The following is a 21,201-nucleotide window of genomic DNA, read 5'->3' as shown; positions in this document are numbered from 1 at the left end:
GTATTTCGCGCAATAAAAATTGTTATAAAAAAATTATAAATGTAAACGTGGGTATTATTGTCACGCGTGGCCTCTAGCAAAAATTGTTGGGTTCATCATATTTCATGAATAATATTCGAATCGTTGTGGTTCCGCAGCTGATGTCAGAGCTGACACGCCATAAAGTCAAGACGGAGGTAGTCGGCTACCAGATATTTCGGCATGATATTCGATTTTCAGCTCTTATGCACATTTTTTGTTTGATAAACAACAAAGCAAGCATCGCTGGACAGTGTAACTTAATTAGAGTGAATTAAGTACCAGCATTTTGTTTTCAAAGGACTTCGTCCCCGGATTTTCTAAGCACTTCGTACCGGGTTAATGTTGCATTTGTGAGTCATATAAGTGTCCAAACAATTATTTTATAAATTATTGTAACCAGTTAATAATAGTATGATAATTGTGTTACATTATAAAGCAACGTAGTTGAAAGTACAACTATAAAACGAACTGAAAATGACGGCTTGGAAAATAGCATCGACGATGCATTTTGATATTAGGTACTAAGTGAAGATAGATTTACGAACGTTGATGAAAGATAACTCGAAAATTATAAAAACAAGCACTACTCTGTGATATAATATTCTTTTTCATATCTTATCAGGGGATAATCTTAGTGTGTGAAACGGCTACTCTTTTCATACACAATTTATAGCCCTTCGGAAACGAGCCGCGCGTATATTTTCATATCTGCGGCGCGCATTCGGCGAATTCAGGACAGGTGGTAGACGCACGACAAGCATGACGATGACAAGAGCTGTAGAAGAGCAAAACGGAAATGCAGCGCGGCATGCCGCACCGGCGAAAAGCCGGTCCCCGACTTTCATTCCGATGGAACTTTCATGAACTCCGTGAGCGTAATGTAACGAGAACTTAAGCCAGTGGCGTAGAATCATTTTCCCATTTTGGTCGACGTGAAGCTTCAGTTGAAAGTTATTAATTCGCTAACTGTCGTTGCGCATTTTAGAAAAGCAAACATTCTGATTTCTTTAAAATAGTTCCTTTTCAATTAAGAACATGATGTGATAGAATTCCCGATTACATAAAGCGGTAATAGATTTCTTGATGACATCTCGCAGCCAACGACTCGGTAAGATTGACATAGAGAAATTAGATCCCAAAGTTTCTGTAGGTAGTACTATATAGTTGTAATTGCACACTGCGTTCAATTTAATCAAGACTAACATATGCATTAATTTAATTAAAATAAAGAGACTCGTAAAATATAATTAAATGCTGATTCATTATCGACGTTATAAAACAAGCACAGTAACAACTGTGCCGCAAGCAACAACGTAGAACTACGTCAACTGTCACTATTTCATGTTAAAGTATTCAGCGAAGGAAAGTAGACGTAGGGCTACGTCAACTGCCTTTGGCTGAATAATAGTGACAGTTGACGTAGCCCTACGTCTACTTTCCTTCGCTGAATACTTTAACATGAAATAGTGACAGTTGACGTAGTTCTACGTTGTTGCTTGCGGCAGTTGTTACTGTGCTTGTTTCTTTTTTAGCTCATAAATTTTTCTCTATAAGAAATTTCTCAAATTATTAGCATATAATGAATTGGCTTCCTTCTCTCTCTCTCTCTCTCTCTCTCTCTCTCTCTCCTCTCTCTCTCTCTCTCTCTACTCTCTCTCTCTCTCTCTCTCTCTCTCTCTCTCTCTCTCTCTCTCTCTCTCTCCTCTCTCTCTCTCTCTCTCTCTCTCTCTCTCTCTCTCTCTCTCTCTCTTCTCTCTCTCTCTCTCTCTCTCTCTCTCTCTCTCTCTCTCTCTCTATCTCTCTCTCTCTATCTCTCTCTCTCTATCTCTTGTTTTATCATAAATGAGACTTCTTAAGCTTTTAAAATGAGATGTCAATTATTACTCTACGATTATTAGTTTCGAAAATCTAAACGTTCCAAATGTGACATGTTTTCGTTGCATCTACAAGAAATTTAGCTAAACTTTCTAACGCTACTATATCTAAACAGTAAGAAATAGAGAGTTCGGACTTGTTTTATCATAAATGGGACTTCTTACGCTGTAAAATGAGATGTCAATTATTACTCTACGATTATTAGTTTCGAAGATCTAAACGTTCAAAGTGTGACATGTTTTCGTTGCATCGTCGCGTTGCATCGTGCACCCGAAATTACTCCCCCTATTGCGGAGAAAGACGTAGTTCTACGTCAAAAGTTACATAGGTAAAATAAATACAAACAAATTTCTTTTTAAATGAGAGAAAACAAATCTAAGATGACTGTTAATATGATTTAAGTGGAAAATGTAGTGACCGTAATAGTAATAAGTGAGTAAGTCATAGGAAACGTTATCGCTATGTTAACATTTACGTCCCTGAACGTCGACGCCTTTGAGTTACACAAGTGCAAGCAGACATATGCGCGTCGCACTTCCATCAGTTTTCTAGATTCCTTCTCGGGCATCTCTATGGAACTTTAAAACTTTAATCTCGACGTGGTCAGCGCCCGAAGATAATGCAACAATGGAACCGTCGAGTTGAAGGCAGATGCACCTGGAAAGCCTGGGAAATCATGATTTCGCAACGCGCCGCACGTTGACGTACTGTAACGAGATTCGCCGGCCTGGTAGCCTGTGTTACGAGGTAAACAATCCCTCGAGTGTACCGTGCTACGCTTATAATTGAATTTTTTATTTCGAAGAGCGGGCGAAACATGAGTGCTGTTTCAGCAAAAATATCGCGCTCACAAACAGCACGTCACGCTCTCTCTGCCTGCAGGCTTCGAGAGACTCGGAAGTGAGCATTTTTCGAAGGGCTGAAAAATCCGAATGCGCCGAGTTATCGTGTAGTAGAGTATCGTACATCGGATATTTGAGCGAAAATTGTATGACGTTAATGAGAAATTCGTTTTACACGTGCTTTAATATGTTCGCTCACGGAGATAGCGTGTGATACATTATATCGCATATTATTCACGCTTAACGCGTCGGGTCACGAACTTTAATTTAACACTTTTGTATTCTATACGCATCGCTATATACGATGAACGAAACTGATTGACTAAAAATGATAATGCTTATCCGAAACAGCTTTTAATATCGAAAAGTTATTTGAAACGCATTTATAATGGGACCGAAACGTTCGAATATAATCCACTGAGTAATTTTACTGCATAGCGATCCATTCTTTGCATTAATATCCTTTATTATAAAACATGATAAATTAAGTATCATATTTTTTTTACTAAAATATAACATACAGAGTGACAATCGGGAAGTTAATGAGACTAAATAGCTGTTATTTTGTGCAATAAGTAAATAATTTGTTCTTTATTTAGTATTTATTTTACAAGTTTATATTAAGTGTGTATATTTTTTCACCACGCTCTAATAAAAATGATGGATTTTTTTCTACAGTATAATATTTAATTTATTTCATTCCGTCCACTTATTACGAAATAACAGATATTTAATTATTTTAGCAACTTCCTGATTGTTATCCTTTATTATAAGTTTATTTTATAATGTAAGTAAAAAGTACTTTGCTGTAACAGTAATTTATTTCAGTAATATATATATGTGTAATATTGTTGCGCTCACCGCGTCGCTCGTTCTCACACTTTACACTCACTCGGTCGCACTCCCGACGCTCGCGGAAATAAGGAAACACTGCGATTATAAAAAAACAATCTCTATCTTTATTGCAACGTCGCGATACAGAAGAGCGTGGACACACGTCGTTCGGTCCAGCAGCTCAAGAACAAATCCATCAGCTGTTTCATTAAATCAATAAAATCAATAAATCAGGCTCGTTGCTAAGGACAGGCGTTTCGCATCTTAACGGAAAGTTTTCCGTTGCACGCTTCAGCTCGGTGTCAGAAAAGTATACCGGGCGTCTCGGACAGACTCGCACGGGCGCAACACTGCCCCCCTTCTACAGATTGTCGTCCCGACAATCCAGGAGAGCAGTTTTTTTATCAGGGCGTTCCCTCATTGCGGCTTCCAGGGAACTCGGCTTCCTGCCCTACCCTGGGCTGCTGCCTCAGGTTACCGGGCGCCGTTGTCCCAACCGCTCCTCGGACGTTTTCCTCGTCACGGCTTCCAGAGACTCGGTTTCCTGCCCTACCCTGGGCTGTTGCCTCAGGTTACCGGGCACCGCTGCCTCAACCGCTCCTCGGACGTCCTCTTCCTCAACAGCGGATCCCCACGGCGTCCAGAGAAAGATGGCCAGTCCTCCTCTTCTGCCTCTAGGGCGACCCCTGCCCTATTCCGTCACAGGGAACCTCGCCCTTCTTCCTAGCTTAGCGCCGGCTTTCCGTCCTCAGCTACTCAGCGCGAAGGCGTCTTCTTGGTCCTCTTCGGCATTTCATGCCGTTTGAAGTTCTTCGGACAAGGGGGGGAAACTTCCTGAGGACCCAACGTCAATCAGACTCCCCGAGTCCCTGCCTCGGCATTTGCCCAAGTCCCTCGGAAAACCTCAGTCGAAAACCGAGGGAGAGGCAGACTTCTTAAAAAAAAACTGAGCGTTCTCCTGCTTCATGCCTTATCCGTAAGATGTTAATATCTGTAACAAAAACATTTAAAAACGCAGAAAATTTGAACAAAAACTAATTAGTATTTTCCTAAAAATAATTAAAGTACGGGCTCAGACTCATTTCCCGAGAAACTATTTTGATCAATAAAACCGAGCGTCTTCGTACGCTCGATCGCTATTCTAAGCGACGTAACTCCTTCCACTTGAAGGGTGCGCTTCACAAAACCGTCGGACAACGCGGCGACAAATTGAGAGCTCGCAATTTTATCGCGAACCTCATGAGAGCATTCTGGATACGCCTTCTGCGAAAGTCTCTCTAAATCCGCGCCCAACGCTGCGAAATCCTCGCCCGGGCGCTGTTTCCGATTTGTGAACTGTAGATAATAGTTCTGAGCGAGTTCACCTTCACCGAAACGCAGCTCTAACTTCGCCTTTAATTCCGCGTAAGAGAGGGATTCGATCCCGTCGGCGAATGAATCGAGTAATGAACGCGCTTTCCCCCGCAAACTTGACGCCAAAACGACCGCTTTTTCTGCCTCGCTCCATTTGTTCGCAACGGCAATGAGCGTGAATTGCGAAAGAAACTCGCGTAACGGCGCCGTCCCGTCGTACGTATCGGGCTTTAATTTTATTCCGCAAGAAATTCTATCTCCGGACGCGTCAACACCCGCGCCCGTCACTCTCATCGCGCCGCTCGCGTTTTCACCCGAAATAAAATGACTGGAGGGACTTAGCTCTGCAATCCTCTCCTCGATTTGACGAAGCTGGTCATCGCGCTGCTGGATTATTGCCGCGAACTCGGCTTCTCTCTGTGTGCGCTCCACGCGCATCTCGTGGATCTCTCGCATCACCGCCTGCAGTGTCACCACTTCCGCCGTCATCTCCGGAGCGTCCGATTGTGGAGTCGCTGCCCGGAGTCGTTTCCTCGTGGGAGCGGTCGAGGCCATCTCGTCTTACAAGCGCAGCTCGTCTCTTCGATCCCGGACGAGCCCCCAAAATGTTGCGCTCACCGCGTCGCTCGTTCTCACACTTTACACTCACTCGGTCGCACTCCCGACGCTCGCGGAAATAAGGAAACACTGCGATTATAAAAGAACAATCTCTATCTTTATTGCAACGTCGCGATACAGAAGAGCGTGGACACACGTCCGTTCGGTCCAGCAGCTCAAGAACAAATCCATCAGCTGTTTCATTAAATCAATAAAATCAATAAATCAGGCTCGTTGCTAAGGACAGGCGTTTCGCATCTTAACGGAAAGTTTTCCGTTGCACGCTTCAGCTCGGTGTCAGAAAAGTATACCGGGCGTCTCGGACAGACTCGCACGGGCGCAACAATATAATAGAAATAAATTACTATGCATTTAATAAATATTATAATATTCAATAGATAAATAATTATTAAATCAAATATTACAATATTCAATGACAAGTGTTTCTCAATGTTAAAATAAATTATATATATAATGTTTGTTTATTAAACTGTCGAATCTGCAATAAACACTTTCCATGCAATGCGTGCATGGAAATACCGTTGAATGTGCAATTTTAATCGCGCGCGTGGAAACCAAGGGTCCTGCGAAATGGAAATACATCACTGATTATAATACGTGTGTATTACCGTACACAATGTCAACGTACCATCATTGACAAAACATGTACGCACCTGCAGCTGCGACCTGCCACGTCATAAAAGGAACAGCACATTACGTTATGGTGTATCCGCACAGGGTGTGCTTAGGATTTGTGGGAAACGGACAATTTTGTCGCTTTGAAACGTGATTGGGACATCGATTGCCCATGTGTCGATTAACGCAAGGTGTTGAATAATCGAAAAGATCATTGTTCGAAAGCTCTTTGACAGTTTTAAAAAGAGAATATGCGTCGTTCGCGCAGCATTATTGCCTTTACAAATTTAATGCAATACAAATTTAAAATAAATTATATATAAATTAATTAATATTGAGTTATATATAAATTATATATAAATTAATTAATATATTGAGTTTTGTCTATAATTGCATATATACATTTAGCAAAACACATTTATACATCTTCGTTACCCCTTTGAAAATAGAAAAATATTATTCGAGATACTGTAGGCTTGAAGGAATAACTATAGATATACCTACTATAAAAAAATTTGTTCAAGCTTACTATTTTCGAAATTTCAAGATAAAGAAATTATTTAAAATCGAACGACGATACTATAAATTTAATAATAAGATATAATTCCAAATTTGTTCAAAGAATCTTTCTTAGTTTTAAAAACGCGATAATTCAAATAATATCCATTGTTCAACTACGAGAACTATAACCGGTATTCATAGTCGGATCTTATTTCAAGACCGTCTTTAAGTAATGTTTTAGGATGCTAATACGGCTCTGTGATTGGTTCATAACAATCTTAAGATTGTACTATTGTACTTAAGACGGTCTTAAATATATAAGATCCGACTATGAATATCGACCTATAATTTTAATCATTTTGAAAAAACTGTATAACTTCAATATTGTTCTTATAATGCTTGTTTTAGACGTATACACCGCAATGCATTATAATCCTTAGATGTATTTCCTGCCCAGTTGCCACTTGACGTTCCTCAAGCCATTGTATCTTTAAAAAATAGATACAATTTCAAGCAACGCGAGTGTTTGGTCAAAAGTTCCGCTATGATTTCCAGGCAAAACGGCTCGCGTGCGTATCTTCAGCAGCACCTAGGCCCGACAGAGAGCTGGGTCCGAACCTGCGGTCAAGGAGGGGCAGCTTGAAGAGAAACAGGAGGGGAAGAGGAAACGAAAGAGAAGGAGGAAGGTCGCGGCGCGCTTGGTTGGGCGCGTTTAGTCAACCTGGTGGCGCCGAAGAAACAACTGTTGGCGACGCCTGGCGAGTTGGAGTAACCTGCGGAGTTGGAATTGCGGAGAAATTCGTACGAATCGGCGTTGGGAAGGGAAAGAAAAGAACGAATCGCGCGCGTACGGCCGATCGAAGAGTTCGGCGTGGCCGAGAGTTCCAGAGGAGTGCGGAGTGTTTCGAATTTTCTCGGGGGAACTCGCGGTGTGGTGTTCGCGGGAATTGGCGGGCGGGTGCGCGCGTTTTGTGAAATCAAGCGGAATCCTCGTTAACAGGTGGGACGCACGATGGTAGTGACCAAAGACCCGAAGACGATGGTCACGATGGAGCTGATGAATCCGTACGAAAAGCCGCCGAGCATGTCGGTCAGCCAGACCATGAGGACCTTTCTGTACAATCGCGAGACCGGCGCGTTTATGGGCAGGACCGCCAGTAGCTGGGGTAAGCGCGATGTTGCCAACTTTAGAATTTCTTCCGCGCGATGTCGAAGAAATTGTGTGGTAGCTGTCCGAGGGAGTTCACGGTGCGGTCTCGTGTGAGAGTATATCGATGGTATATCGTTAAACGCGGGGTCGGACATCGCGACTGTCGATACCTAGATACCTTGCCCGATTCTTTCCGCAGGTGTGGAGACACACCTAGGATCGCGTTTTCCGCAGCGTGGCTCGATTCCAAAGCGCCTCGATATATGCTTTTACTCTCGCCGAAGAAGGTTCGCCTATCGGCCGACGCGTTTGGAAAACTCGAAAGTTTATACTCTTTTTTTTCTTTTTCTTTTTTCTAAACAAAAATTGGTTTGATTCGCCAATTCGTTACCGATCGCGCGTCGATTATTTGATCGACTCCATTACTCTATTGTCTGGGAAATACTAATCGCCAATATTAATCGCTCCGATACTTTCCATCGGCTATTACTTTGGGGACACTCGTATTGATGTACGCAAATCGAAAACAGAGTTTTGGAATTTTAATACTATCGGAGTATCCGCGCGGAGTATCGTAAATACTTTTTCTAGATAAAATGTCAAAGGAGATACCACGTGCAGGGCGTGTCAGAAGTCGCACACTTTCTGCATAGTCTTCTTATTGTTAGCAAACTCGAAATAATTGAGTAGAGTTGACTTTCTTTAACGAAAACTCGATTACGCCCTATCTATATTTTTTTTCTCTCTCCCCACGTGACAAAAAAAATAAAAAAATAAACTAAAAATATAATTTTATTAATATTTGACATGGAATTTAACACGGAAACTGATAGACAGAAATGTAGGTAAAGAAAATTTTGAAAATGGATTATAAAGAATATACGTGTAAAATATGCTTTAATATAATAATGAAGCAAATTGTAGATTTTAATTAGGCAAATTCTGGTCTATGATCGTAATGGTGAAAATTTAACGTTTAAAGCGTAACTGTGACGTTTAAAGTATTTGTATTTAAATAAAGTATAACTTAAGGTATATTTAATATCATGTGAACTTGAAAAATAAAGTCAAAAGAACAAATATAAATGTAAAGTATAGTGTCAATGTCACTTACAGGATGCACGTGTTGTAAACAATCCTTATGATATCATCAATCTGCTGCAGTTTATTTTGGGATATTTTCAGCCAGTGGTTGAAAACAGATGTTAATTTTGTACACCTATGTTTTTCAGTACATTGAACAATGTATTTAAGCGGCTCCAAAAGTTTCTATACGACAAAAATCATGACTTTTATTCTATTGTGCATGAGATCAATAACGAAACAAAAAGTAAGATACGAAAGTTGAATTGAACGAAGAATTGAATTATAAAATTGAAAGAAGAAAAGGGAGAATGGGGTATATATACTATAAAAAGTATATAACTAGAAAAAGTTGTGTTATAATAAATATCTTATTATAACAAATAATAATAAATAATAAGAAGAACACGTCACAGAAGACAGCGGTCTCACCGTTATGCGTTGTTGTTACGTGCGAACAAAATTAAACTCAGAACCTTTAAATAGCCAGTTGACGTAATATGCGTTCGATTGACACTTTGTTTTATGTATTTTACCAGATTAATAATAGAGAGATATCAATTATAGAGATATCGATTATTTATCCGATTTCCGATCAAGGGAGGACGGTTCCCACGCCGCAGACCGGACGAGCATAAAATTACACCCGGAGATAAGACCTTCCTCTTCCACTAGAATACGAAAGAAGTAGTGAGAAGCTCGCGCGAAGACTTTTTTCAGATGGTCTGCAAATACTCTAGTTTTGTCCTTATTGGTTCTTGCCCATTCGCCGTTTTCTTGTTCTATGGGTGGAATTGTTTTTTGGGGAGTTCTTTTGATCTTTCTGGTAAGTTTCCACAACGAGTAGTATGTAGCTTCTGTGGGGGTTAGAGTGATAAGAAACTCTTCGATTGATTTGTCCTATTCGTTCTTTATAAGTTCCTTTAGATGTTTTATCACCTTATTTAATTTCGTCTTGCAATGTGTTGACCTGGTTTTTTTGCCATTCTTTCTGATTTCTCAGCTAATTTATCCTTTATGGCTGTTGAGCAACTATTACTCTTTCAGAATCTTGGCTAATAGAAGTCGAATCTCAGGGTGCATTTTGAATCGTATTAGTAAGTTTGTCAACTGCCTTATCTATATCCTCGAATGTTTTGAGAGGAATATTACAGGTTATTTCATCGTTTATATGCTCTCTGAACAGGTTCCAGTTCGTTTTAGCGTTATATAGAGCCAGAGGTTTCTCTTTTTTCATTGCAGATTCATTGAGGGTGATTATTATGGGTGAGTGGTCCGATGTTAAGTCGAGATAAGATTCCGCTCTAAAATTTATAATTTTGAAATACCTTTTACTACACAGAAGTCAATAACGTCCGGTGATTTCCTCCGGTCAGCGGGCTAATACGTCGGTTCCCCCGTTGTAATTGGGTGCAGATTGTTTTCCATCATTGTTAGATATAGCTGGCGACCTTTCGAGGAGGTGTGTTGTCTTGAGCCCTACCACGGGTGTTTGGCGTTGTAGTCGCCTCCAGCAATGAATTGATTACCCAGAGTCCTAAAAAATTCCGAATATTGTTCTTGCTTAATTGAGTGTTTGGGGGGACTATATACAGCTGCAAGAGTAATTGGTCCTGTCCAATTCTCTATTGTAATGCTGGTAGCTTGCAAGTAGTCTTTGATATATTTTGCATTTTTGTGATGTTTTATTCCAGCTTTAATAATTATGGCATTATGCAAATAGGTATATTTTTGCATGATGCCTACATGAAGTATAAGGTTCATAGACTTTTTGGAATATATATGTTTTTTACCATTCTTGGTAAATTAATATCTTTGGTACAAATGCGATTCAATATTGGAAGAGGTGGATATTTCTTCAGAGTCTCATTTATTACTTTGGTTAGATAAGGCATTTCGTTCACAGCGACATATGTCACACCACCATGTTTTACAACTGTAATACTTACTGCGGGATGTAAGTCAACAGTTTTTTCAATAGCAATTAGTTGTACGTAATTTGTGGCGCTTATTGTGCTGGAAAGCCCATAAATGGAATGGGTAACGGGAATGCCATCTCGTAAAACTGAATTATCTTGAATATCATCGTATCTATTAAAAGAATTTGATAATTCTATAAAAATATGTACATGTTGGTCTCTTTAATTACAATATAGGTCGAAATTGTACTTTCCTTGAATTGTATTTATTTACGAAATATAATAGTAGATTGTAACAGTAGAACAATTCAATAATCGAAGAAAGGAATGGAGAGCAATTTAAAGAAAATTTATAAAATTTTAGTATAAATTATTGTGTCAAAACATATATATTATTAATAATTGGAAAAAGAGAAACTGTAGTACAAATAACAGAATAAAGTTTAATTCTTTTTGTAAAATATTATGTCCTACTTTTTGTCGTGCGCACTTGATTTTAACAAAAATAAATACAATATGCAGAAAGCAAATGTAACTATTATATTATGTACATGCGTTCAAATTTATAAAATTAACAACACACATAAAAGTCGATGATGCTTTACAATAAAATGTAACTTGCAGGAGGCACACGTTGTAGACAATGCTTATTATTTCGTCAATCTGCTGTAGTTTATCGGGTGATATTTTAAGCCAGTAGTTGAAAGCCGGTAACGATTGTATATAAAAGTTTTTTTTACTTTGTAGATATCTTTGTTGTTTTCCTTTTGTTATAACTCTACGAAGAAGTGTGGCAAGGGATTCTTTGTTCTGGGATTCAATATATTTGATATATTTATGACTTTGTGATTTTGGGCTTCGATATCTGTTTTAATATCATTGACACAAGCTGATGGGTGCATATTTCTTAACAGCACTTTAAATTTTTCGTCGGTTTTGCATTGGTAAATCCTTAGGTTCCTTTTTGCTTTAGAGCTTCCACAATAGGATATTTAACTGTTGAAAGGAGTTGTATTTTGACTTGGTTATTTTTTAGAATTTTTATTACATATTGGCCTTCTGCTATTTTATCCAGTACTTGTTTTAATGGTGCAATATCTTCCACTCCATCAATAAAAATTGGTGGTGATTTAGTTTCGATTTCTGTTACCGTCTCTACTGAGGAGCTGCTATGATTTTCTGCATTAGTCTCACGCATATCTACATCTTCTAGTTTGCTATACGAGTTTCTAGTGTTTAAAGGTTTACTTAGCCAGTAGTCTTTGATGCTGGTTTGTCTTTTGATGAATGTAGGAGAATCTGGGTTACTTCTCATTTTTTTTTATGAATAATTTTTTTCCAGGTTTGATCTTAAGCAGGGGCATGTGCTGCCACTATCTTCCAAGTGCGCTTGCGCCGGGCTGGATGCTCCGGTCCGAGATTGCCTCTATAATTCTTTTGAGTAATAGCTTTTCAAAGACTTTCGATAGGATTGGCAGTAAGCTTATTGGTCTATAGGATGATGGTTCTTCTGGTTCTTTCTTTGGTTTTGGGATTAGTATTATTTGGGCTACTTTCCATGGCGCTGGGAAATAACTGAGGCGTATAGCATTAAATACTATTGTTATAAATCTCATCGCTTTTGGAGGAAGTTCTTTTAATATTTTCCCGGTTATTAGTTCATATCCAGGCATCTTGTTAGCTTGTAAATCATTTATTGTTTTTTTGACTTCCTCAGCTTTTATTTTTTGCAAGGGCATTTCCGCTTGCGATGGCGTTGCTAGGTATTTCATGATTGTTTCTTCTCTTTCTCGCTATTCAGGAGACGCGCTTGCAACTGGTTCGAAGACTTTTTTCAGATGGTCTGCAAATACTCTAGTTTTGTCCTTATTGGTTCTTGCCCATTCGCCGTTTTCTTGTTCTATGGGTGGAATTGTTTTTTGGGGAGTTCTTTTGATCTTTCTGGTAAGTTTCCCCAACGAATAGTATGTAGCTTCTGTGGGGGTTAGATTGATAAAAAACTCTTCGATTAATTTGTCCTATTCGTTCTTTATAAGTTCTTTTAGATGTTTTATCACCTTGTTTAATTTCGTCTTGCAATGTGTTGACCTGGTTTTTTGCCATTCTTTTCTGATTCTTCTTTTCTCAGCTAATTTATCCTTTATGGCTGTTGAGCAACTTATTACTCTTTTAGAATCTTGGCTAATAGGAGTCGTATCTCAGGGTGCATTTTGAATCGTATTAGTAAGTTTGTCAACTGCCTTATCTATATCCTCGAATGTTTTGAGAGGAATATTACAGGTTATTTCATCGTTTATATGCTCTCTGAACAGGTTCCAGTTCGTTTTAGCGTTATATAGAGCCAGAGGTTTCTCTTTTTTCATTGCAGATCCATTGAGGGTGATTATTATGGGAGAGTGGTCCGATGTTAAGTCGAGATAAGATTCCGCTCTAAAATTTATAATTTTGAAATACCTTTTACTACACAGAAGTCGATAACGTCCGGTGATTTCCTCCGGTCAGCGGGCTAATACGTCGGTTCCCCCGTTGTAATTGGGTGCAGATTGTTTTCCATCATTGTTAGATATAGCTGGCGACCTTTCGAGGAGGGTGTGTGTTGTCTTGAGCCCTACCATGGATGTTTGGCGTTGTAGTCGCCTCCAGCAATGAATTGATTACCCAGAGTCCTAAAAAATTCCGAATATTGTTCTTGCTTAATTGAGTGTTTGGGGGGACTATATACAGCTGCAAGAGTAATTGGTCCTGTCCAATTCTCTATTGTAATGCTGGTAGCTTGCAGGTAGTCTTTGATATATTTTGCATTTTTGTGATGTTTTATTCCAGCTTTAATAATTATGGCATTATGCAAATAGGTATATTTTTGCATGATGCCTACATGAAGTATAAGGATCATAGACTTTTTGGAATATATATGTTTTTTACCATTCTTGGTAAATTAATATCTTTGGTACAAATGCGATTCAATATTGGAAGAGGTGGATATTTCCTCAGAGTCTCATTTATTACTTTGGTTAGATAAGGCATTTCGTTCACAGCGACATATGTCACACCACCATGTTTTACAACTGTAATACTTACTGCGGGATGTAAGTCAACAGCTTTTTCAAAAGCAATTAGTTGTACGTAATTGGTGGCGCTTATTTAGCTGGAAAGCCCATAAATGGAATGGGTAACGGGAATGCCATCTCGTAAAATTGAATTATCTTGAATATCAACGTATCTATTAAAAGAATTTTATAATTCTACAGAAGGGCGTTGACAGGAAGAAAACAATCTATGGAACAAATGTCTAGTGTAATCGTAGTTCCTGTAACAAAAACCACATACTATTACTATACGGTTCAATCGCAAAGAAAAAAACAACCGTTCATGATGTTTGCAATAGATGTTTCGAAAACATACAAATTTCAATAATAAAGAATATGATAATATGCATTAAAAAAGTATAGCACAAACTTACATCCATAAAATACACAGTTTTCGTAAATTTTTGCACTCACAGAGGTCATCAATATTTCGCGACGAAATAATACCCCCCGATATATCTAAAATTTCCAAGTCTGGACACGAATTTCTTAACTGCATTGTAATTGCGTCTGCATCTAGATCTTCTGCTACACCGCCGGGGCAAAGTAAGACACGCATTCGTCGAGTTTTTTGCAGTATTTTACAAACAGGTTCAGCTGTTCTAAATGTCATTCTAAGGTCTAAATGTTCTAGACCTTTTATGTTGCGGATGTTCGAGAGACCTTTATCCGTTAATGCGCTCTCTTGCGCTGATCTCTCTTTGCTTCTTGGAGTTCTTGTATTCTTGTTTCCGCCACTCCATCCTGTTTTGACAGTCTTGAAGGTTTGTCAAGATTCTTTCACAGGTTTTTTTGGCTTGTTTCATGGTTTTTCCTTGCTTGTGCTTTGGCCTGCTCCTGTCCTTCTTCTAGTCTTGTTACTCCTATGGATAGATCAGTCATTATGTTCTTTATTTCACGGAGGAGAGTTAGTATGTCATCCTGTCGTGTGGTTCTTTTTGGTTGTTCCATTATCTTTTGAGTAGGTTGAGGTATGTGACGGGGTCTTTTCCTTGCCTTTGGTCTGTCTGGATTCTCATCGTCGTCTTTCTCCCGGTATATGAGCCCTATGTCTCCTCCTGATGGCAAGATCCTGATGGGAGGTTCTCCGCATCCATGGGGTCAGGGGGCTTCCCCGCTAATTGTTGACCACTTATTACTTGAGATTCTTGCTGAAATACTCCTGGCCCTCCTGATGCAGGTGTGATGTCTGGCTCATGATAGTCCAGGATGGTGACATATGGTTCAATCATTCTTTTAATGTACGGATACAAGAACAAACATGTGGATATGACTTTAGTCTCTCTTGCTTCTGTGGCACAATTCAAAAGGGAGAATAGGTCCAGCTCTGTGGCATTGTAAGCATATGGAGCAGGGGTTGATATTGTAGACAACATGGTGGTGGGGGTGACATCAGGCACCAGTCCTTTGGTTTCCTCTTGACCAACTAATCCCTCTATATTCTCTGCAGAATTAGCGGCATCTACAAATCCTCTAAGAGCAACCCTATCTCCTATAGCAATAAAGATGTTATCATAGCTGTCCTCGCCAAATTTAAATACCCCTTGAAGCATGTATATACATGCTGAACGAGAAAATTTCCCACTTCCTGCTTCAAATGCCTGAGTACCAGGTTGGATATTTTCTCTATTGTTCAAGACTATAGCTATGCCCTTTCCTCTTGTCTTCTTCAGGAGTTGAACCATCACAGTAGTGTTGGGTATCACCCAGATGCGGTAGCCAAGGGAAAACCCCCTTGTACCCGCTTTTGTGATCATCTTTTCAGATGCGGGTTGTCTCAGGCTTAAAGAAGAGTTTGTACTTGGCGAACTTTCGCTTATCTTTGATTTTGATTTATTGGTCCATGTCCGCGGGCATATATCCGAAATCAGTACAGTTCGCCGTCCGACATTTATCGGGGCTCGCGATTTTATTTTCGGCACTCGCGAATGTCGCTCGCAATCTTTTCCGTCGCTCGCGAATTTTATTTTCGGCGCTCGCAATTTCAAATTGGATCGGACTTACATTAACGCAGCGCTTCGCATGGTGTCAGCTTTCTCGGTCGTTGTCTGCTGTGCTGCTTGGCTGCTTGGTTGCTCGGCTGCTCGGGCGGCTCGGGCTGACGAGTCCGTGTATTACTCGCGACCTACCCGCAAGTCAGGGTATTCGAAGTAACCAAGACAAGTGTATCCATTAAAGTGTCTTTATTAAAAAGTATTAAAAAGAAATTTGGAGTGTTGTCCTTTCCTCGTGGATTGACGGATCCCAGTGCCGTTACGACCGACCTGATTCTTGTGCGGCACAACAAAACTGGTATAATATATATATATATTCCCGTTGAAAATTAGAGGTCCCCGTTGCAGAGCCAGAATTAATCCCAGGTTTTATTGAATTTAAACCCGGATTCTTGAAAGCAGTGGTTTCGGCATGATTCGGCGACGACAGCTATAAAAGTCGAGTCACGAGATTTCATATGTACTTTTCTTTTATAAGAATAGATCATATTCTTTTCGATAAATATTCTCCCATTGATGCTATCAATAGTAGTTTTATCTCATTGATGAAAAGATCGTAATAGTAAAGTAAACATGGATATAATAAATAATAATTTTTTTTTAAATAAAAAAAAACGGAAAATAGAAAGTTTAAAAGAAAAAAGTAAAGATATTAAAAAAAAATAAAAAAAATACGTTTATCTTTAATAAAGAATGTGGTTACAAACGGGTATATTTTATTTTTTAACTTTTGGTTTTTGATAAAAAACCATCACTTGTAAATCCTGTTAGTTTAGAATTAATTGAGAGCTTTCATGCAAGAGGGATGTAAATCAAGAAAACTCCGTTTTGAGGATAATAAAATAACTTCTTAATATATATTAACTGTCAAATTACTAAAATAAAAGCATGCTATAAAATTTGTTTTGTTTTTTTTCTAAAACTTATAAATTTTTGCAATAAATAAAACTATTTTAATATATTGCAAAAAGTGTAAAAAAAAAAGATTTTATTTAATGATACTTACATCCTATAGCAACAGTAGTTTTGGGGAAAAAAATGGAAACAAATCATATTATTTATGTCACTTTAAAATAAAAATTTATTACAAAAAGCAATTACAATATAAATATTATTTAAATATCAAGATCAGAGTAGTCATTGGCACTTGTATCAACATCTTCATGGGTTTCTTCCGTCAAGCCCATGTAAAAAAGCGTTTTTCTTTTTTTGGAGACGTATCGCAAGAATGTAAGATATTTCTTACATCTTTCTGTTTCTTTTTTGATATTTGCATTTGGCTCCAGTTTACAGTGCCCCAACTCTGAATTAGCTTTTTAGCATTCAGAGGATATGCTTTAAGCAGTAGACCATTGTAATCCTCCCATACTTGAATGCTGTTGGAGGAATATTTCAACTGCACAGCCTTGGAGATCTTCGTGCGCTTGTCGCGCCGAACTACTTTAAGTAGAAGTTTCTCCAAATCCATAATGATCTCAGCACCATTTGCTATTATAAATAGCATGTTCCGTGAGATCTTAATCTTGATTATGTACTGTTTCATAATCATATGGAGAATCATAATCGTCGTTATTTATGGCGGCCGCTATCTTGCTGATGTTTGTTCACTGCTTAAAGGCACTGAGGGTCCGCTCAATGGCACTGCTCAAAGAAACTGAGAGCCAAGCTACAAAAATTGAAAAACGCTTTTGGCGAGCTTTTTTAACGCACTTTTCGCTGCCAATCAAATTTATAAGGTATTAACTTTAAGGTTTACTGATCTTCTTTTTTGCAACAAAAGAAAATAGAGATGTAAGTCGATTTACATTTCTCTTGTATGGAAATCCTCAATTATTAAATCGTTTTATTAAATATTTTTTTTGTAGCTACTTTTTCTTAAGAATTATTCTATCCGTGTTTGTATTTATTTTTTAGCAAGATAGATATATATCTTGATAATGGATATATATCTTCATTACGGGAGAAAAAGATGTATCTCTCCTAATAATGGAAGAATATTTCTTCTCGCGAATATATATTGAAACATTGCGTAATTTGCATTCATGAAGAATGGTGATTGTCGTTGTTTCACTGTCGAAATGACCGCTGTCGAGAGACAATCCGAAAGATCCGGGATTCGTTCCTTCCTGCAGTGGGGTTCTTAGTATTCAATGGGTAATGATATATGTATATATGATTTTATCCTTATCGGGGGGAATTGTTTCTCGTCGATTTGGTAATATTTCCGTTGAAAATTAGAGGTCCCCGTTGCAGAACCAGAATTAATCTCAGATTTTAATTTATCAATTTGACTCGGATTCCCGAAAGCAGTGGTTTCGGCATGACTCGGCGATGACAGCTATAAAAATCGAGTCGCGAGATTTAATATGTTATAAGAAAGATCTTATCCTTTTCAATAAATATTCTCCCATTGACGCTACCAATGATAATTCCATTTGACTGACGAAAAGGCAGTAATAAAGCAAACATGGATATAATAATTCTTTTTAAAATAAAGAAAGATGGAAAGTAGAAAAAAAGAAAAAAGAAAAAAAGGTTTAAAAGAAAAAAAAATATTTAAAAAAAATGAAAAATTTATATTTTGTCTTCGTCAAAGAATACGATTACAAACCCTATACTTTATTTTTTTACTTTTATTTTCTGTTTATAAAAACCATCTCCGGCATTGTAAATCTGGCCGGAAAATCAGTTATTGAATATATTCTTTTGTAGCCACTTTTTCTTGAGAATTATTCTATGTTTGTATTAATTTTTTTAACAAGACAGATATATCTTGATAATGGATATATATTATCTTCATTACGGGAGAAAAAGATGTATCTCTCCTAATAATGGAAGAATATTTCCTCCCGCGAATTATATTGAAAAATTGCATAATTTGCATTTATGAAGAACGGTGATTGTCGTTGTTGTTTCACTGCCGAAATGATCGTTGTCGGGAGACAATCTGGAAGATCCGGGATTCGTTCCTTCCTGCAGTGGGGTTCTTAGTATTCAATGGATAATGACATTATGTAATATATAAAAAAAAATAACTTCTTCCGCCAGTATTAAAAAACCAAAATCTTTCCTTTATTCTCGACAAACTGGCAAAAATATAAATAATGTGCACTACGTTTCGGCTCGAGGTTTGAGCCCTTCTCAAGTGCAGTCTAAAAATTAGGAACGTAGCGTTGTGTAATACAATAAATAAATAATAATCATTAAATTAGAGAGCAATACCTAATCGTCAGAATTGACTCGTCATGTGGTACTCAAAAGACATCCTTGTGTTTATGGGAATGTTCCAACATGGTCATAAAGTACAACTGTAGACAATTACTTATATAGAAATGTTGTGCCCCTTATTGGGACACCGGGGTTCGTTCAATCCACGGGGAGGCGAGATGGAATTAACGACACTCTTTGATTTGAATAAAATGATACTTTAATAACTTTAGTTTGGTTAATTGCGCGAAATGCCCGTCACTGCCTCTAACTCCAATCTGTCCTGGCTTCTTCTTCTCGTTCTCTTTTATTCCCTCGTTCGTCCTGCGTTTCTGCTGAGTTGGTTGGTAGGATGTAGGTCGGTCGCGCAACTCGTCAATTTTGCTGACTGGGCGTTTAATACATTGTTATAATACTTTATTTCTTAATCATAAGTCCTATTTCTTAATTGAGGCCGCAACAGAAACAATATGTGGTCTAAATATTTTCGTCTTTAGTTGAAAGATATAACTAACATTAACATTTTTCTGGTTGTGGTTACTGGCATTATATAAAGCGGAATAACTTTTATAATTGCAAATGGATGAATAATGATGAATTTGGCATATGTCGTGCCGTGCTGTGAAATGGATCTCAGGGCCGGCACCGGGATCCGTCAATCCGCAGGGAACAAGGACAACACTCGCGAGATTTCTTAATACTTGCTTTTTAATTAATAAAGTTGATTCTTAGTTACACTCGTTTCGGATTATTCAAGTACCCTGACTTGCGGGTAGATCGCGATAACATTCACGAACAGGTCGCGGTACGCGGTTCGATTTAGACTGCCCCCGGTTGATTTCGGCCAAGCGTTCGCCCGTACGTAATGTCTAATGGACAATTACTGCGTATGCGTCGGGCGCTGTCGTTTGAGCGTTCAAAATTTGCGGCCTCTACTCGGCTCGTACGATCTTGCACATCGCGTATCGCGTGTAAGAGTAAGAGTTCGTCGGAGCGTTCGAAACTTGCGGCCTCTATTCGATTTACGCGATCCTGTATGTCACGTAAAACGTTTAAGATTTCGTCGAGCATGGAGTCTCGCGCTCCTGAGCATTCTCGCGCAGGCTCCGAAACTCGACGTGGATTATTCGCGGGTGTCCGTTGGTTTTCTGTTCTCAGACGATTTATTTCCGCGTCTACTTGTTCTGGCGTTACCGTTTTCGCGGAGAGCATTAGCCTGAGCTGCTCCTCTTTGCTGACTCAATTTTCCGGCCTTGAGAGTATAATCTTCTTCTTCCGGGTCAAACACGCTACTGTCGTAGGACGTTAATGAGAATTCAAAGTTCTGTTTAACTACTGTTCGATTGTGCTGCTGAATCACTGCACCGAAGATCGTGCATTTTGTTCTTTAAAATTTCGTTCTCTCGTTTTAAACTAGCGTTCTCCGTCTCGAGACACTTGATTTTGTTTGTAAAGTCTTCGATCTTACTCAGGGATTCCTTGACGCTAGGTGACCTTTTACTTCCATCTATTCACTTTTGTGAAGTAATTCTCTGTTTATAATTTGTTATTTGTTTATGCCTCTTCAGTCTTCGCTTATCCGATGTTTCTGTAAGGAGCTTTCTTGCAAGTTGATTTGGATGAGAGCTCAATCTGTCGGCGTACTTCGTGGTGTATCTAGTTATTACTTCCTTAACGGATTCAATACCAAGGTCCCGGCGTATTATTTTGTTATAGCCCAGTCAAATGGGCTGAAATTTTGGCCAATGAAGGAAATAATAGCGAACTTTTATCACTTTATAATAAACTTTCTGTTATCGCATAAGATACGCTTCGTTTTGCCACTCCACGCTTTGCATCTTTTCCTCTGCGCCTCCTTCGAACCCAGTCACACCGCGAGCTAGATCCGCGTATCGAAGTCAGGTTGTTTTAACTAATAGGATTTTTATAATCCAAGAATAATCGACTGTGGTTGGTCAATAGCTTACTGCTTACGTCTTACTGTATACTCTTACGGCTATTGTAGACGACGCATAACACTATCTAACTACATAACGATATCTTAATTTTATAAGATATTTTTCGGTTGTTCTGATGAAGAACAAACAATAGACAAATATTATA

At 38.6% G+C, this 21,201-nt stretch overlaps 1 long non-coding RNA gene across 1 annotated transcript; it reads right to left on the bottom strand.

Annotated features, from left to right (window-relative positions):
- Positions 1-10,354: 10,354 nt before the first annotated feature.
- Positions 10,355-13,917, bottom strand: LOC139786630 (uncharacterized). Its single transcript, XR_011722358.1, has 3 exons — positions 13,266-13,917; positions 10,842-10,983; positions 10,355-10,429 (listed from the first exon to the last, which is right to left on the bottom strand). It is a non-coding gene; the product is annotated as an uncharacterized lncRNA (long non-coding RNA).
- Positions 13,918-21,201: the final 7,284 nt, after the last annotated feature.

Source organism: Temnothorax nylanderi, unplaced genomic scaffold (genome assembly GCF_030848795.1).
Source record: "Temnothorax nylanderi isolate EJ_2023f unplaced genomic scaffold, tnyl_v1.0 TNYL_tig1093_pilon, whole genome shotgun sequence".
Lineage (NCBI taxonomy): Eukaryota > Metazoa > Arthropoda > Insecta > Hymenoptera > Formicidae > Temnothorax > Temnothorax nylanderi.
Note: the sequence above shows the minus strand (reverse complement) of the source record. Positions and strands in the feature narration are given on the sequence as shown.